Raw genomic sequence first — 4193 nt, forward strand, 5'->3', positions numbered from 1 at the left:
CTGGGCTGGCGTGGGGCGTTGAGGCGCGGAGCCGAGCCTTCGCACGAGGGGTGTGGTTGAGGCGCGGAGGGGAGGAGTCGTGGGGTGTGGGCGTGGCTGAGGCGCACTGCAGAGGCGTCCTGGGTGTTGGCGTGGCTGAGGCGTAAAGGCAGGCCCTTTGCGTCTCTGTGCTTGGTCTCCTGGTTCGCCTTCACCCCTCCGTGCTCTATCGCGTGTTCTTCGGCTCGACTTTGGACACACCCTGGGTAATCCTTTGCCTCAGTCAGGCTATGTGATGCTTCCTTGGCCCAGGCTGACTCTGCCTGTGTCTGGTCTTTCTCCTATCGCTGTCGCTGGTTCTGGCCAGACTGTCTGGATCTCTGGTCTCAGGCTGTGTCTCCCTTACCGGCCTTGACTTTGTAGGACCTTTGACCAGCGGTTCCTCTCAATGCCCCATCGTTGTCTCGACTCCGCCTCTCCACTCCCCTTTCTCTCCTGTCTCCCAGACGGCAGAATATCCTTCCCTTCTGGTCTTTGCAGTAGTAAAATCGGATATCCATAAGCAAGTAGCTGGGGGTTGTTGAGAACGGGCCCAGCCCCAGCCCAAGGTCCGGAAAATTCCCCAGAGGCTGTGAACTTGGGCTCCCAGATTTGGCCCGGGGCCTGGCTGTGGCTATTCTGGGTCCTGGGACAGAGGGCCCACATCTGGGCCAGGCTGAGCTGTGCTCCCAGGGCGGGGGCAGAGACTGCGTGAGAAGGGGCAGCTTGCTTCTGCTGAGAGCGAGGATCTCCCAGGCCAGGCAGACTGCACCCACACTCGCAGGACTTCGCAGGACATCCCTCCTGCAGGAGGCATTCTTGGCCTTCCTGGCTACCTCAGCTAGTATTTTTCTCTTCCAGTACCAGCCTGCTCAACTCCAGTCTCCTCCCTTGTTCCAGGAAGCCTGTTCAGCCTCCTAAACTGGCTTATTTCTACTTCTCTGTCAGTCTCAGACACAGAGCTGCTCAGAGAGGCTCCACCTAGCCAGGACACCGGCCCAGCCCAGGCTCTGGACCAAGTCTTGGGAGAAGCAAAGGAGCAAACTCTGGTTGTGCACTGACTTCCCCCAAGTTCCACCTTTCCTTCTGTCTAAGGCCAGAGCAGCTCTGGCCTTCCCACTCCACACTTCTCTTTCCACATCTCTTTAGAATTTACATTAATTATGCACAGGCTTTAGACACTTCTTGCATAGTTGAGCTGGGTTTGTGTCTTTTTTTTTTCATTTTTAGCTCTGCAAGAGATGCCCTTTTTTTGTTTTTTAAGTCAGTGGTGAAAAACTCAAATGGTTCAAATGATACACATCAAAAAGGCAGTTGCCTTCCCACCCTCTCCAAAGAATATCTCTGCTGAACTTGCTTTGAATCACTTGTCTTCCTTAAAATTGATTCTGAAAACAAATTCAAGTGGAAAAACATGTCTTTATAAAAAGTTACTAAGTGTAACACATGGAATTGAAACATATGGAAAGGCCAAACATAAAGACTGCTTGGGGGAGATTTTCCTCCAATGGAAACTGGACTGGATGAAGCTTCTTCAAATATGAGTTCAGTAGCATTGGGACTGAGAAAGCTGTGTTTCTCTGCTTGATTCATTTCTGACTAAAAACACAGGCAGTCTGCTCAGAGGACCTCTTTTTTTTAAAGATAAAATTAAAGATATAGTTTGCCAACATAAAGTGTACAATTCAATGGTTTTTGGCATATCTACAACCATCATCACAATCAAATTTAGAACCCTTTCATCACCCTCTCCCCCCAAAGAAGCCCTGTACTGGGAGTTCCCTGGTGGTCTCGTATTTAAGATTCAGTGCTTTCACTGCTGCGGCCCAGATTCAATTCCTGGTTGAGGAACTAAGATCCTCAAAAGTTACACATAGGCACAGCCAAAAAAAAAAAAAAAAAAGCCCTGTACCCTTCAGTTCCCCAGTACTCCCCACATCTGTAGGGATCTACTTTCTATCTCCATACGCAACCGCCAATCTACTTTCTATCTCCACAGAGTCCCCTATTCTAGACATTTCCCATTTCTTTTGAGTATATACCCATGAGTGGAATTGCTGGGTCATATGGTAATTCTATGTTTAATTTTTTTGAGGAACAAGCAGACTGTTTTCCAAAGCGGCAGCACCGTTGTATTATTTGCCAGCAGTGTATGAGAGTTCCAACTTCTCCATATCCTCACCAATACATATCATTATCTGTCTTTTAAAAATTTTTATTGTATTCTAGTTGATTTAAAGGTAGTGTATAATCTGTCTTTTTAATTATAGCTATCCTAGTGGTGTCAAGTGGTATCTCATTGTGGGTTTTGATTTGCATTTTCCTGATGATTGATAATCTGAGGACTTTTTATAAACTTGACTTGCAATTAGGGTTGTCTACCCAACTGTCACTGAAGGACTTGAGAGTCTCCACTTACTCTTTACTTTTCCCCCAACAGCACAGTAATGTCCTCTGCATTACAATCATAATTCAAAGGTTTCTTGAGCACCACCTGGGGTTAGGCATTGTGCTAGGTGCTGAGGATACAGCAAAATAAGCAAGATCTCACCTCTTGGAGAGCTTGGTGTGTAAAGGCGCGGCTCCAGATTCGAATACTTGTTCTGTCACCTCCCAGCTTTGTGACCTTGGACAGTATGTCCAGTCTTGCCCAGCCTCAGTTCCTAATCTGTGAAATAAGGTTGCTCTGAGAATTATATGCAAAGCACTGAGCAGTATCTGGCATATAGTAACTGCTCAGGAGGCTCTTATTATTATTAAAGATGAGGCCAGACAATTAAATGTTAACCATAATGGACAATGAGTTACTGTCAGAGAAATGCAAAGTATCATGGAACACAGGGGCTTCCCTGGTGGCTCAGACAGTGAAGAATCTGCCCGCAATGTGGGAGACCTGAGTTCAATCCCTGGGTGGGAAAATCCCCTGTGGAGAAGGAAATGGCAACTCACTTCAGTATTCTTGCCTGGAGAATCCCATGGACAGAGGAGCCTGGTAGGCTACAAACCATCATGTTGCAAAGAGTCGGACACAAACGAGCAACTAACACTTAGTGGAACACAGAGAGGGGACCCTCAAACCAATCCAGGGTCTAGGAAAGGCAACCCAGGAAGTGATGTTTAAACAGAGAGGTAGGAATTGGCTAAAGCAAGGCAGTGTGTGTGTGTGTTCCTGACAGTTGCAACAGCTTATGCAAAGACTTGAAGGCAACAGAAGAGAGCATGGTATACTGGTATACTGGAGAGATTGAAATGTGTTCAGAATGTCTAGAGCAGGACTGTCCGACAGAATTCTCTGCTATGATGGAAAAGTTTTGTATCTGTGCTGTCCTCTATAGTAGCCACTAACCACATGTGACTATGAGCATTTGAAATGTGGAACTGTAGAACTGAATGCTTAATTTAATTTTACTATAGTTGACATATTTAAATAGCCACTGTGGCTGGTGACCTTACATTGGACAGCACAGGTGTATACACTGAAATGTCATGTGAATGGCAGGACTGCAATAAGAGATGGGGTGTGGAGAAGGGTATCCTGCTGCACGGGCTTGGTATGGGGGGTTGTTTAAGCCAGGGAGTGAGGTGATCTGGTTTTCATTTTTGAAATATCACTCTCATTGCTGTAAGGAGAATGGATTATGGAGGAGTGCCAGGCAGGAGTGAAGCAAGTAGACCAGCCTGAAGCTGGCTGTGGTCTCCCTGGCAGGAAAGACAGTGGTTTGGACCAGGCAGAGATAGAGACAAATTGGGAGGTTTAGGGGTGTGGGGTTCCTGATGGGGTGGATTTTAGGAGTGAGGGAGAGGGAGATGACCTAGGGCTGGCTACTTACTAGGATGGTGGCTGTGTCCCCAGTCTGGACCAGGGCTGGTTTGGAAGGGAGTTGTCTAATTTCAGAAGCATAGCCGCCCCTGCTGGCCGGTGCTGGAAGCTCCTTTAGCTCAGGGAAGGAAGGCTGTTGCCCTCAGGCTGGGGATCTCGGGGACTGGGGAAACGTCCCAGGAGGTCGGGAGGTCGGAGTGGTGGGGGGCATTCCACGGGCAGGTGCTGGGCGGAGTCCCTCCTCTCTGGGGGCGTCCACATCAGCTTTCCTTGCCCCGTCTGAGCCACATGGCCGCTGGGGGACCAGTGGTGGGGAAGAGGAGGGGTGGGGGTCAGTGTAGGGGCCGAGTCCCTC

The 4193-nt window shown here is 48.6% G+C and overlaps 1 long non-coding RNA gene across 1 annotated transcript in view; it reads right to left on the minus strand.

Annotated features, from left to right (window-relative positions):
• Nucleotides 1-2599: 2599 nt before the first annotated feature.
• LOC104990692 overlaps nucleotides 2600-4193 on the minus strand; it is a 3330-nt gene continuing 1736 nt past the window's right edge. Inside the window, exons 2-3 of the long non-coding RNA XR_825543.1 lie at nucleotides 3849-4133; nucleotides 2600-2686 (exon numbers count right to left, since the gene is read on the minus strand). This is a non-coding gene — a long non-coding RNA (uncharacterized LOC104990692). The remainder of the gene's footprint in view (nucleotides 2687-3848; nucleotides 4134-4193) is intronic.

The sequence above is a fragment of the Bison bison genome, unplaced genomic scaffold (assembly GCF_000754665.1).
Source record: "Bison bison bison isolate TAMUID 2011002044 unplaced genomic scaffold, Bison_UMD1.0 scf7180017864180, whole genome shotgun sequence".
NCBI lineage: Eukaryota > Metazoa > Chordata > Mammalia > Artiodactyla > Bovidae > Bison > Bison bison.